The following is a 15,024-nucleotide window of genomic DNA, read 5'->3' as shown; positions in this document are numbered from 1 at the left end:
AGGGCAAAAAACCTTTTTTTTATTTTATTTTCGCGGGGTAAGCGCTGGGTGTGCTCCCAGGTGCGCTCTCCGGTACGCGCACCCTGAGCGCACTACGGGGAAAAACTGTGTAAAAAAATAGAGTAAATAAATAATGTAGAGTGTTAAGAGGTAAGTTAGCTCTGAAAAGAGCTGTTGTGTTAAGTGGGTGTTTTTGTACCTACAAGTAGGTACCAATGCAGAGTCTTATATTCAAGAGGAACACTCTATTCCCCTCATCTGTAAAATGCACACCATCTCTCCTATAGATGTCTTGCATGTTGTAACGCAAGTTGTTGTGGTAAATGGAACCCATACCATAGTCTCTGAGGTAAGCAGAAACAGATTTATTCACATGTTTCCTTGCTTTCTCAATCTGTGGACAAAATTGGTTGGACCAGTTCCATTTTTGCCTTTGGCATATATTAGAAAATACCAAGGCAGTTTTTGGAAAAAGTGACATCAATTGCCCAAAGATGTCCTTTAAAAGCATTTTCAGACCTACACCAGTCAAAGTGCCTAAGTCATTTCCACCACAGTGCACAATTATAAGGTCAGGGTGTGGTAAATGCATGAAAGATTTTACCAATGGTATCAATTGGTGACTCCTCAATCCTCTCTGTACAATCCATACAGTGTCCACATTTGGTAAATCAAGATTGTAAATACCTCTGTTAGCTGCGTATTTTTGACTCCAGTGGACATAGCTATGACCCACAAACCAGACTTTTGTCATTTTGAAGGTTGATGTGATTATGAAAAAATGTAGTTGTGAATCAGTGCAGTTGAATAACCATAAATGATTGGAGCTTTGTTAAAAATCTCCACTGAAAATTAGGGTGCATGCTTTTTTTTTTTTAAGAAGTCATTCAATGGTTGAGAAAAAGTCATTTAAAGAAACATTGCATTTCATTAGCTAGTAGATTGAGAGGTCAAACAGCCTTGAAGGATTGTTTTGCAACATAGTATGATGAACTTGTGAACTGTGTGCTGGTTTAAGAGGGAGTTACTATGGTTACAGGGTAAATGAGCACTGGGGGGATGGGTGAATGTTATGTGAGTTTCAAAGGCTTGAAATGTACAACCAATTAAAATGTGCAGTTTGGTTTTGAATTTGTGTGGGAACAATTTTTATTGGCTATGTACAAGAACATGGGTCTGAAATGAGAAAGAATCTGTTCCATTATTGAAAGGCTCCAGTGAAGGTAGCATTATTCAGAGATTCTGCTTAAGAATATCTGTTGACTGTGACTGACACTGTTTTACATCTTCCAAAGCATTTTTAAAGGTGAGTAATGATTGTTTTAAAAAAGATAGAGAGCTTAAAGACTTTTGACAAGTATCATAGTGAGTGTCTGTGTGAATTAAGGAATTATATCTTTACCTTTTTCAATAATGTTAGCTGTGTGTTTATAAGGTAGTCTTCTTTATAAATTGTTTTTTATGCTTGGATTCAATGCTGGTTTAGAAATTGTGTAATGGTTTCATTGGACTTGTAAATATGCTCCTTTTTTTGAAGTGCCTTGTGCCACCTTTAGCATGGGTGGAAGCAGTGAATGTATGGTGAGGGATATGAATAGCAGATAGAAAACCATATGAAATGGTATGTGAGATGCATAAAGTATTTCAGTAATGGTATCAATTGAGATGGAATATAAGATAAAGAGGGGCATATTTACAAGACTCGTGCGCAGTGTTTGAAATGGGTGCAAGCAGAAAATGCATGCAGAATAATAAAATTGGCACCCAGAGAAGAATATGAAATGCTGTGAGAGATGTTAAAGCTTTTTGTTAATGGCATAAATTGAGATAGAATATAGAAAAAAAGAGAGGCATATTTACAAGCTGCGTGCGCAATCTTTGACATAGCTGTGTGTTTATAAGGTAGACTTCTTTATAAATTGTTTTTTTAAGCTTGGATTCCATGCTGGTTTAGAAATTGTGTAATGGTTTCATTGGACTTGTAAATATTCTCCTTTTTCTGAAGCGCCTTCTGCAACCTTTAGCATGGGTGGAAGCAATGAATGTATGGAGAGGGATAGGAATAGCAGATAGAAAACCATATGAAATGGTGTGGGAGATGCATAAAGTATTTCAGTAATGGTATCAATTGGAGAGGGGAGAGGGGTTGGCCTAACGGCTAAGGCGCTCGACCTCGGACCTGGGGATCTGGGTTCGAGTCTTGGTAACGACGCCAAAAAACCCCTGTGATTCTGGGCAAATCACTTAATCTCCCTGTGCCTAAAATGAAAGTGTGTCCTCTTGTAACGTAACTGGTGCTATGTAAAGCGCTCTGATAACTGATTCGGTTCGGTTCTAGTTCGCGCTATATAAAAAAAAACTCTACAAATTGAGATGGAATATAAGATAAAGAGGGGCATATTTACAAGTGCAAGACTTCTTTATAAATTGTTTTTTAAGCTTGGATTCCATGCTGGTTTAGAAATTGTGTAATGGTTTCATTGGACTTGTAAATATGCTCCTTTTTCTGAAGCGCCTTCTGCAACCTTTAGCATGGTGGACGCAATGAATGTATGGAGAGGGATAGGAATAGCAGATATAAAACCATATGAAATGGTGTGGGAGATGCATAAAGTATTTCAGTAATGGTATCAATTGAGATGGAATATAAGATAAAGAGGGGCATATTTACAAGACTCTTGCGCAATGTTTCACATGGGTGCAAGCAGAAAATGCATGCAGAATAATAAAATTGGCACCCAGACAAGAATATGAAATGCCGTGAGAGATGTTTAAAGGTTTCTTTTAATGGCATAAATTGAGATAGAATATACAAAAAAAGAGAAGCATATTTACAAGCTGTGTGCGCAATCTTTGACATAGCTGTGTGTTTAAAAGGTAGACTTCTTTATAAGTTGTTTTTTATGCTTGGATTCAATGCTGGTTTAGAAATTGTGTAATGGTTTCATTGGACTTGTAAATATGCTCCTTTTTTTGAAGCGCCTTGTGCAACCTTTAGCATGGGTTGAAGCAGTGAATGTATGGAGAGGGATAGGAATAGCAGATAGAAAACCATATGAAATGGTGTGGGAGATGCTTAAAGTATTTCAGTAATGGTATCAATTGAGATGGAATATAAGATAAAGAGGAGCATATTTACAAGACTCTTGCGCAATTTATAAAGAAATCTAGCTTATAAACACACAGCTATGTCAAAGATTGCGCATGCATCTTGTAATGCTGGTCCAGAGATATGTTTAAAGGTTTCTTTTAATGGCAAATTTATAAATTAAAAAAGATAAAAAATGCAATAGCTCTCGCCCTTGGTGTCACACATACTGTTGGCAGAGACAGACATGGTACATTATATCTAAAATCCTATTAATCTGCCTAAGATCACACTGTAAGTGAAGCTTGATTCACCCATCATTGTAATCTAAGGCAGAGTCACACATACTGTTGGCAGAGACAAACATGGTACATTATATCCAACATTCTGATCATGTGCCTAAGATCACACTGTGACTGAAGCTTGATTCACCCATCACTGTGATCTTAGGCAGAGTCACACATACTGTTGGCAGAGACAGACATGGTACATTATATCTAATATTGCACACACGGCTTGTAAGTATGCCAATGAAACCATTACATTATCTCTGGACCAGCATTAATGTCAAACATTGTGCACGCGGCTTGTAAATATGCCAATGAAAGCATTACACTATCTCTGGACCTAGATTATTGTTAAACATTGTGCACGTGGCTCGTAAATATGCCAATGAAACCATTACACTATCTCTGGACCAGCATTAATGTCAAGGATTGCGCACGCAGCTTGTAAATATGCCTGACTTTTTTTGTATATTCTATCTCAATTTATGCCATTAAAAAAAACTTTTAAACATCTCTCACGGCATTTCATATTCTTGTCTGGGTGCCAATTTTATTATTCTGCATGCATTTTCTGCTTGCACCCATGTGAAACATTGCATCAAGAAGGCATTCAGATGTGTCACACATATTTCTAAAATCCAATTAATCTGCCTAAGACCACACTGTGAGTGAAGCTTGATATAATGACCAACTAGAATGCTAACATTCAGAATTTATGGCAAATGTGTGACATATCTGAATGCCTTCTTGATGGAACCAAAGTAAACAAGCATTGAAATTGCAATAGATCTCGCCCTCGGTGTCATACATGCTGTTGGCAGAGACAGACATGGTACATTATATCTAAAATCCTACTAATCCGCCTAAGATCACACTGTAAGTGAAGCTTGATTCACCCATCATTGTAATCTTAGGCAGAGTCACACATACTGTTGGCAGAGACACACATGGTACATTATATTTAAAATCCTATTAATGTGCCTAAGATCACACTGTGACTGAAGCTTGATATAATGATCAACTAGAGTGCTAACATTTAGATTTTATGGCAAATGTGTAACACATCTGAATGCCTTCTTGATGGAGCCAAAGTAAACAAGCATTGAAAATGCAATAGATTTGGTGTGATGTTAGGCACATGTCCACCATATTACATGTAATCTACCATCTCTTTCTCTGCAAGCAGTATGTGTGTCTTTGCTTATATTATTTCAAAGTATGTACAGGCCAAAAACAGACCACCTATATATAAACAAGACATAAAAATTAATTAGTTAATCGTTTTTGACAGAAAGGAAAGCACATGTAATGTAAATGAGCCTTTTGTTGTATACTAGTGTTTATATTGTTTACTTATTGTAATTGATGTGTAATATGTTTGTAGTGGTCTATAATATGTTATTTTTTCTTTACTACAGATTATAATCATCTATACAAACAAATTAAAAGATGCCTTCTAAAGAAAGAAGAGAAAAAATTCATAAAAGAAAATTAAGGACTAAGGAAAAAGAAAATCAACCACCAACCAAAATAAAATCTTCAGAGAAAAAGAAAAATGCTCCTGGTAAGCAAACTAAAACATTTCTCAGGAAGTTATTGAAATGCCAAGAAAACATTTTTTTTTAGAAAGAACAATGAAACACCTGTAATTTCAATGAAAACAGGATGTCCTTCTAAAAATGTTAGATCTGTACAAGGAGATATTATTTTACATACCAAACGAAGAAGCAAGCAATTTTCTGAAATACGTAGACGAATGTTTTACAACAGAATAGTAACAAATTTATTAAAAAATGTAAAAAGGTTTAAAAAAAAGACTGCTTTTTACAAGAAAAAAAAAACATAGTTAAGATCGTGGATGAAGCATTTAAAGTGAAAAATAAATTGTTTTGTTTAGTAATGAATAGAATTCGTACACTTGATAAGATAATCAATGTGTTCAAATCAAAATGTAAGTGGAGGAGAGTAATTAATCAAACTAATTTCTGTGATGTTTTTTCTGGAGAATGGAAGCATAGTTCAAGTTCTGAGCCATTTTTAATGAAGAAAGTTACTTTCAAGATAATGATTTGGTGCATGCAGTTGACACCAGTGGTCGAGCATATGAGGTGAAGGACGGTTGTCCGGTTGAAAAAGAAGAGATTGTGCCTAGAAATACAGAAGAGGTGTTAGCTGATGAAGTTTTAGGGAGATGTCTTAAGGCTCCAGTATATACATGGAATTGTAGTAGTATTTGTAGTGTCCGACAGGAATCAATTGATTTGTTTCGCAATTTCTTACGGACATATACTAAAAAAAGTGTGAAACAAAAAATTAAAATTTTACAAAAGTTAGATTCTTGTAGAGTGAGAGAAAAAACAGGTTTGCAAGGGCATTCACTGGCTTGTCTTTCAAGAAAAGTATGTCAGAGTGTTTTTCACCATTTTAGGATGTTAGCAGTGCATCATAATAAAGGGAGGAAATTAGTGAGAAGGTTGTACTACGCAAAAAGTCCAGCACTTAAACTAAAACAGTTAAACAGTACTCTCTTGCATAGAACTGAATTAGATATCAAAAACATTTGTGATGAAATTGAGTTTTGTGAAAAAGAGGTCAGTGCAGAAATTGATACAGTAATAGAAGGTAATGTAGAAGAGAATGTAGAGATTTTAAGTACAGAAAAATTTGAAAATGAAATTATAAAGTTTAAGGTCAATTCAAGTGAAAGGCCTAATTTTTCTTGTGTTTGTTGTCGACAAACTCATTATAAGCATCAGACTAGATTAGTTTATTTATATGTAAAAAGCGAAAAGATAAATAATAATGAGTGGAAGGATTTTGCAACTTATTTGTTGGTAGAAAATTGTTTTGATTTGGGTTCTGATCAACGTATTTGTACATATTGCTATAATAAATTAAATGAAAACAGAATGCCTGCTAGAGCTGTTCATAATAATATGGAGTTGGTAGACATTCCTTCTGAATTGATGGATTTAAATACCTATGAGTCTATTCTGATTCAATGTGTGCATCCTTTTCAGGCTATTGTTCGCATGGAGCCTAATACAGGGACATTGCCTCCTTCAGATTTACAGAGAGGATTAAAGGGAAGAGTTGTTTATTTGCCTCTAGATTTTAAGAAAAATATTGATACAATTGGTGTTGAAAAAGTAGAAGAGGAACCTCTGGTTATTCTAGTTAATGGTGTTCCGACAAAAAGTAAGAAAATCTGGCAAGAATTAGTGGATGTTAGGAAAGTCAAAAAGGCAACGTTGTATCTGGTAAAAAATAATCAGTACTATAAAAATGTGTATGTGGGAGAAGAGGAAACAACTGTACAAGACGACACTGATGTCTCTACTGGGCAAATTGAAAAAGTTGATGTCTCTAGAAGTGAAGAAATTTACGAACATTATAGTGTTCATCCATTGCATTCCAAAGAAGTAATGGGGAATGCTATTCACTTGTTTCAGATGAAAAAAGCCGAAGGAAGTCCCATTAGTGTATGGGAAGAAAGTTTAGAAGCTCGTTGTTTTCCACAGTTATTTCCAACAGGTGAAGGTGGACTATATGACGACCGACCTGTTCAAATTCCTGCATCTGAATACCGGACTTCAAGATTATATGCAGAAGATCCAAGGTTTCGTCAATGCATTCCATATTTGTTTCATCTACTGTTTGAGAGTGACTTGTCTGGACTTTCCTATGCAGTAAACCATATACTGAAAAGTGAAGCACATCTACAAAATGTTCCGGCAATGCATTTTATGGATAAAGTCAAACTGCAAGACAGTGTTTTGGAATCTCAGCTAATTAATGTCATGGCATGTCAGCATGGTACTAACGAGTATTGGTACCGTCGTCATGGGGAATTGAAATGTATGCTAAGAAACGTAGGAACTCCTACATGGTTCCTCACTCTTAGCTGTGCTGAGTATGCTTGGGAAGACTTACTTGAATTTCTACGAGAGGCAAATAAAAACATTCAAAATATTGAATACAAGACACCTGGAGAACTGTGCTCTTTGGATCCAGTTAATGTATGCCGGTATTTCAATTATAGGTTTGAAGCTATGATGTCTTTTATTACAAACAAACAAAAATCCTCCGCTTGGAGAGATGTTGGATTTCTTTTGGAGAAAGGAGTATCAAGAAAGAGGTGCTCCTCATATACATATGCTGCTATGGATTAAAGATGCACCTAAATTTGGAACAGATTCAGATGAGAAAGTGATGAGTTTCCTTGAGCAGTATTCTACATGTGCTGTTCCGAAAAGTACAGAAGAAAACAATTTAAGACACCAAGTTTTACGCTTTCAAAGTCATCGTTGTGGGAAATACTCTCGTCGAAAATACAAATCCAAGGACAAATTCTATACGAAATGTCGTTTTGCATTTCCACGTCCAGTAACATTGAAAGGAAGAGTGAACAATTTTATGTCTTCTCTGCGACATACTGTGACAAGGAAATCACCCAAAAATACATACAACCTAAGAAGAAATGAGGAATCCAAATTTATAAATGACTACAACCCAGTCATTTTGTCCATGTGGAATGCTAACATGGATATTCAATATGTGGCTGACAACTCTATTGCTGTGGCTCGATATGTGACGTCTTACATCACAAAATCAGAAAAAACGGAACTGAAGGAAATGTGGGAGGAAATTTCACATGAAAAGAGTCTAAGCAAGAAATTATACAGTAACAGTCTAAAGATGTTGTCGCATCAAGAAATTGGAGCGTATGAATGTTCTGATCGGTTGTCATCAGCAAGTCTATATGCCCAATCTAGAACCATCATTTGGGTGAGTCTAGGTCTTGCTGGAACACGAAACCGAGTTTTGAAATCTGTACAAGAAATAGAGTATTTGGCGGAGAAAGAACCAGACAGTACAGATATTTTGAAGACAAACATGTTGGATACATACTATCCAAATAGAAGTACTCACCTTGAGAACGCTGGTCTCTATGAAGTTCTGCAAACCTACATTTTTATAAAGAAGGTCACAGAAGACATCAATAAAGGTGTATATGCTGTAATTGGATGTGAAGGCTGTCTAGTAAAACAAAGAAAAGGCCATTTGATTAATCATCGAAAATTGAGTTGTGATTCTCCAGACAAAAGGGAATTTTATAACTTGGCTCTTTTGCAACTCTTTAACACTTGGCGTAGAGAAGAGGAACTACTTGAAGATTTTCTTACTTATGAAGATTTGTTCAATGCAAGCAAGGATACGATAGAATGTCCTGTTTTTTCAAATTATCTGCAAATGTTGAACGAGGAAATACAGCAAGAAGCTACAATTGCAGCAGAGATTGCTAGAGACGGTTCTCAAGATAGTCAGAGTTCTGCTTCATTGAGTCAGGATCCACTAGGAGGACCAATTATACAAAATGAAGCTGCCACTGCCATGGATGAAGTTGAAAGAGCCATGGAACAAGCTCAGGAGGATGGAGTTGACTTAGAAGATTTGGAAAAAGAACTAAACGTTGAGCAAAGACAAATATATGATCAAGTCACACAACAAATTGAGCATGGTTTATCTCATGAGAAAAAAGAGTGCTCATGTACATCATTTGTACCTATCCGACTGTATGTGAGTGGAGAAGCAGGAACTGGGAAAAGTTTCCTGATTAAAACGATTGCAACATATTTGCAGAAAACAATGGAGTCATCGCTCTCTTGTGTTGTTACTGCTCCAACTGGGTTGGCAGCACACAACATTAAAGGGATTACTTTACATCGCTTATTGATGCTGCCAGTGGAGCATGATACCAAATTACAATACCACAAGCTATCTGGAGAAGCTTGTTGTGAAGTTTCAAGAGTCCTAAAGAAAATGAAACTTCTTATCATTGATGAAGTAAGCATGGTATCAAATGTAATGCTTGCTTTTGTGCATTTAAGAATGCAAGAAACTCTTAAAACAGACTATGATGTGTTATTTGGAGGCAAACACATCATTGTTTTTGGAGATCTACTGCAAATAACTCCAGTGAAAGGACAGCCAGTGTTTAAAAGGCTTACGCATGAAGATACCAGGGAGTGCTTAGGAAGCATTGGAAATGTTAACATATGGCTAAATTTTAAATATGCAGAACTACTTCAAAATATGTGACAGGCAAAGGATGAAGATTATAAAAATATTCTACAAGATGTAAGAATTGGGAAACTAACTGAGCATGGCAAAGAAGCTTTACATGGACGATTAATTTCAAATTTGTTTCCAAAGGAAAATATTCTCCCAGAGAATATTTTTAAGAAAATTCCTGAAAACAAATCTGTCATATGCTTGATGCCAACTCTGCAAGAATGTTCAATCTTCAACACCAAAATGTTAAAGTTGGAAAATCAAGAAATTGTGAAACTGGAAGCTATTGAGAAAATAGAATATGAAGGAGCAACTATTATTTTGTCAGAAAAGTTGAAATCAAAATTAGATTATTTAGAGAAGACAATATCTAAAACTGCTGGTATGGAAAAGACTCTGTATGCATCTTTAAATTGTCGTATAATTTTAAAACGTAATTTACATGTGGAAAGAGGTTTAGTAAATGGAGCAATGGGTCATGTTGTGATTTTGTGAATTACCGAAATAGAGATGGAATTGAAAATATAAAAATTAAATTTGATGGTATTGAAGAAGTACAACAAATCAGTCGTTGTTCTGCTAGTTTTTTGCTAGTGTTTTTTGCTAGTGAAAGATTTATATGTGCGCAGAAAACAGTTTCCTGTTTCTTTGGCATATGCAGTAACTATTCATAAATCTCAAGGTTTAAGTGTTGATAGTGCTTTGGTGAATATTGGAAATTCTGTGTTCAAGGAGGGTATGGTATATGTTGCTTTATCTCGAGTCAGAACTTTATCTGGATTGTACTTGATTGATTTTGATGAGACAAAGATTAGTGCAGATCTAAATTGTGTAAAAGAATATAATAGGTTAAGAAGAGAGTATGCTCCAAATTTACCTCAATATCCTCTGTTTGAAAAGCGTGTGGTAGGCCGAAAAAGAAGAAATGAGAAAAATTGTTGTGAAGTTGTAGCAAAAAGAAAAAAAGTAGATGAAACAGTAATTGTAAGCAGAAAGGAAAAGGATTCAGGTAAAGATGTTGTTGGATTTCAGTTTGAAAACAGTTCTGGTGTCAACTGCTATGCTAATGTAGTGGTTAATGTTGTTTTTTTTCTCCAAACTGTAGAAGAACAGATTGCTGAAAATCGTGATCAAACACTTTGTTGTTTATTAAATTCTGTATTAGAGAAATGTAGCAGTGATAGAACAAAAATACAAAGTGTTTCTGAAATTCGAAATGTTTTAGACATATGTTCTGGTCTAAATCAATTTTCACAGAATATTCAGCAAGATTGTCAGGAATTTCTAATGTATATGCTTGTTGTTTTGCAAGATGAAGGAGTAGATGTAGAAAATCTTTTTGGCCTTTCCTATAAATGGCAACATGACTGTGACAGTTGCTCCTTTTCAAGTAATGCTACAATAGACACTGAAAGATTTATATATTTGACTTTACCAGACTGCAAATCAGTGTCTTTTAATAATCTAGTTAGAGCAGCAAATCAAAACATGGTCTGTAGTCAATGTAAATCTGAAATGCTATCAACTTTATTTTTAATAAGATATGGACATTATATTATTTTAATGTTCCAACGATGTAGACCTGATGGAACTAAATTGACAACATTAATTAAAAATGTTGTGGCTTCTCAATTATCAATTTCAGGAAGAACCTTTACAACTGCAGCAATTATTTACCATGATGGTCCTTCAACAACATCAGAACATTAGACATGTTATTTAAAATGTCAAAAAGGTTGGAAGCTCTGTAATGATACTCAATTGACTTTTAGCCTCATTCTCTCTGTCCTCTTAGTCTCTCACTCCTTTTCTATCACGCTCACTCCGTATAACTCAGCCATACTCCTACACTCACCTTCTTTCAGACCTTCTCCTTTACTTTCCTTCCTCTCTTTTCCCATCCTTCACTCCTTCACTCTTTTCCCTTCCCTTACTCCTCTTTCTGCAGTTCAGTAACTGCTTCTGTCAATCCCTCTGTCCTCTAACTTACTCACTCCCCTTGTCTCACGCTCTCTGTTACCCCCATTCTCTCCGTCCTCTTAGTCTCTGACTCCTCTTCTATCATGCTCACTCCCTGTTACTGAGCCATACTCTCACACTCATCTTCTTTCAGACCTTCTCCTTTACTTTCCTTCCTCTTTCTTCCCATCCTTTGCTCTTTCACTGTTTTCCCTTCCCTTACTCTCCTTAATCCACTTCACTAATTCCTTGTCTTACTCCCTCTATCCTCTTACTTCTACACTCCCCTTACCTCATTCTCTCTCTGTTAGCCTCATTCTCTCCATCTCTTTAGTCTCTCACTCCTCTTCTGTCACGCTCACTCCCTATAACTTAGTTATACTCACACACTCACCTTCTTTCAATCCCCCTACTTCACTTCCCTTCCCCTCTCATCCCTTTTTTTGCTCCCTCACTCATTTTCCTTTCCTCTCTCACTAAAATTACGACTGGGGACGGCAGCAGTGGTTCTCTAATGCTCGAACAATGATCATAATACTTTGTTCCCCGTAACAAAGTAGGGCATCACAATGTTTGCATTTGATGGAGGCCTCATTAAAAACAGGCTGAATATTTGGGATCAGCTGCTCTGGTCGCCCCCTCACTGATGCAGTTGTTCCTCCAGTTGAAGTAGAGGCACCATCTCTTGGAGCCTCTCGTGCCAATGCCCTGACACTCTCCCGGGCATAGTTCTGCGGGTGCCTCCCCTGGACGTCCCGAATCATAGGTGGATTACCAAAACTGTACTTCCTTCTGGGGTCTCCTCTGCAAAGTACAGTATGGCAGATATTGCACTCCACCTTTGGAGCATTACATTTCACTGTCTTCTGAAAATACAAAAAATGGCGGTGATAGTGTACATTAGAGAGAGACAGTGAGAGAAAGAAGGCATGAGATGAAGAAGAGATGTGAAATGCACATTGGAGAAAATATAGTGGGAGAAGGAAAGTAACTGTGAGTAAACTTACTATGTAACACAGAAATGTTGCACTCTATACTATAAGTCTCACTTTATACCACAATCATTTCACTACTATCTCATAAATTACAAATAGAATAATAAAAATGTCTCAAACTATTTATAATTTCTAAACATACATTTATTCTTCAGAATTTTCATAATTTTGAAGAACTTCTAACATTAACTGATCAGGAATCTTCTCATCAGAAGTCTCCATACATGACTCCAGGAACTCAATATAGTCCAAACATTCGATTAATTCAGCATCCAAAGGCTCATCATTAAAATCCTCCATTCCATCTCCTCTCAAAAAAAGGTCTTCTTCATGGATAGTGTTATCAACAGGATCATTTAAGACCTCAATAAAACTCGCCTCAACAAACGTCGCAGAAATTTCAAAATTAATATCAACGGTGTCCTCATTCAGATCCATATTCTTTGCAAATTTCTTGCTGTAAATTGCAGGAAAAAAAATCACTTTAATTTATCGTTTTTAATAATAGATAATATAAAACTAGCTTTATCAAGTACTAAATTCCCCTTTCAAATTAACAACTCACCTTTTAGAAAGCAGTAGAAGAGTTAGTACTGTGTAAATTTCACACCAGAAATAGAACACCAAAAATTCCTCACAAATGTACCTCAAAGAGTACTATCACAAAATGGCTGTGTTTCCCTCTCATTTTTCATGTATATTCATGTAGAAAACCAATGAAACTTCATCACACACAAATTCAAAACCAAAGAAACATTTTAATTGGTTGTAAAATTCAAAAGCTAATTGGCTCTTGGGTGTCTGTGAACATTCTAAATGGTCTGCATAGTCCGCCATCTTGTGACTCTGAAGAACAGAGACACAAGAGGTGAAAAATAAAAGTGAAAAGCGTTGATAGGGGGCAGGGTAGAGACACCCTGCCCCCCTTATGTTTTATCAGGGGGGCCTTTCGCGGAGTAAGCTCAGGGTGCGTGCACATGGGCGCTTACCGGTATGCGTACCCTGAGCGCACCACGGGGAAAAACAGTGTAAAAAATTAGAGTGAAAAAAATTATTTAAAGTGCTTAGAGTGCTGTTCCCTTACTCCGGTTCCCTCACTATCCTTCATTCCCTATCCTTCATTCCCCTTCCCCTTACTTTCATCCCCCAGTCACCTTCTCTTAGTACCTCTGCTTCAGTCCTGTTCCCCTCTGTTCCCTTCCTTCGCTCCCTCACTCATTGCCCTTCCCTCACTCACCCTACTCCGCTTCACTCACTCCTCTGTCACTCCCTCTGTCCTGTCACATCCTCATTCTCCTTCCCTCACTCCCTCTGTCTTAGTCTCACTCCCTCTGTCCCCTCACTCTCTGTCCCCTTTCCTCGTGCTCACTCCCTTTAACTCTCCCACACTCCCTTACTTACGTTTCTTTGCACGCATCTACCTAGATGCGTCACTTTGTAAATATGACTCACCAAGGTGTATTTTTTACAGCACTGGTGCGTCACAAAAAGTGACGCACCAGTGGCGTAAACGTGACGCATGGCCTCATAAATGAGGCCTTCAGTCTTCTACTCATCTTCTAGTCATATTTAATGTATGACGTATTATGTCGCAAGGAGTTACAGATACGTCAGTATTTCTGACGTATCTGTAAGCGCAAAAGTGATGCATTGCTGGAGTGTGTCACAAAAGTGACGCAACTCCAGCAATGCATCCTTTCACATGGAGCCAGCCCCATGTGAAAGGGCCTGTGTCAGTCTTAGGCCTGCTGTGAGGCAGGCACAAGATTTTGACGCAACGGTGTCCTAAAAGTGACGCAGTGAAATCTCATAGATTTCACTGCGTCACTTCTACAACCCTTCCTTGTGTCAATACGCCCCCTTTGCATACATTACACCTGGCGCAGGTATAATGTGGCGCAGGGGTTTACAAAGTGACGCATCTACCTAGATGCGCCACTTTGTAAATATGACTCAACAAGGTGCATTTTTTACACCACTGGTGCGTCACAAAAAGTGACGCACCGGCGGCGTAAAAGTGACGCATGGCCTCATAAAGGAGGCCTTCAGTCGTCTACTCTTACTTTTTCTTTCACTTTCTCTGTTTCTTCACTGCCTTACTCACCTTGTCTCACACTCAATTGTCTTTATCCAGTCTGTATCTCCACTCTTTCCTTAACATCACTGCTCTTTTCTTACCCTTCCACACCACCGTTCTTTTACTACATTTTCTTCACTTATCCACATTCCACATGTTCACTCTCCTTCTCCTCACTCTCCTTCCCCACACTCACCTTCTTTCAGTCCCCCTACTTCACTTCCCTTCCCCTCTTGTTCATTTCTTTGCTTTCTCACTCATTTTCCTCTCCTCTCTCACTGCACTCCACTTCAGTTACTCTTTTTCATTTTTTTAAGAATACAGCTCTTTGAAGAGAATTGGAGGTAGTTCTGAAAAGAACTTTTTTTTTCTTTTTTTTTGAACAAAAACAAAAACAGGGAATGGGAAACTGCTAAACAGGAGCAAAAAAAAAAATCAAAATTAGGGCTGGGGACGGCAGCAGTGGTTCTCTAATGCTCGAACCATGAGCATAACACTTTGTTCCCCATAACAAAGTAGCTGATCACATTTTCTGCATTTAAT

This window comes from Lissotriton helveticus, chromosome 6 (assembly GCF_964261635.1).
Source record: "Lissotriton helveticus chromosome 6, aLisHel1.1, whole genome shotgun sequence".
NCBI lineage: Eukaryota > Metazoa > Chordata > Amphibia > Caudata > Salamandridae > Lissotriton > Lissotriton helveticus.
Note: the sequence above shows the minus strand (reverse complement) of the source record.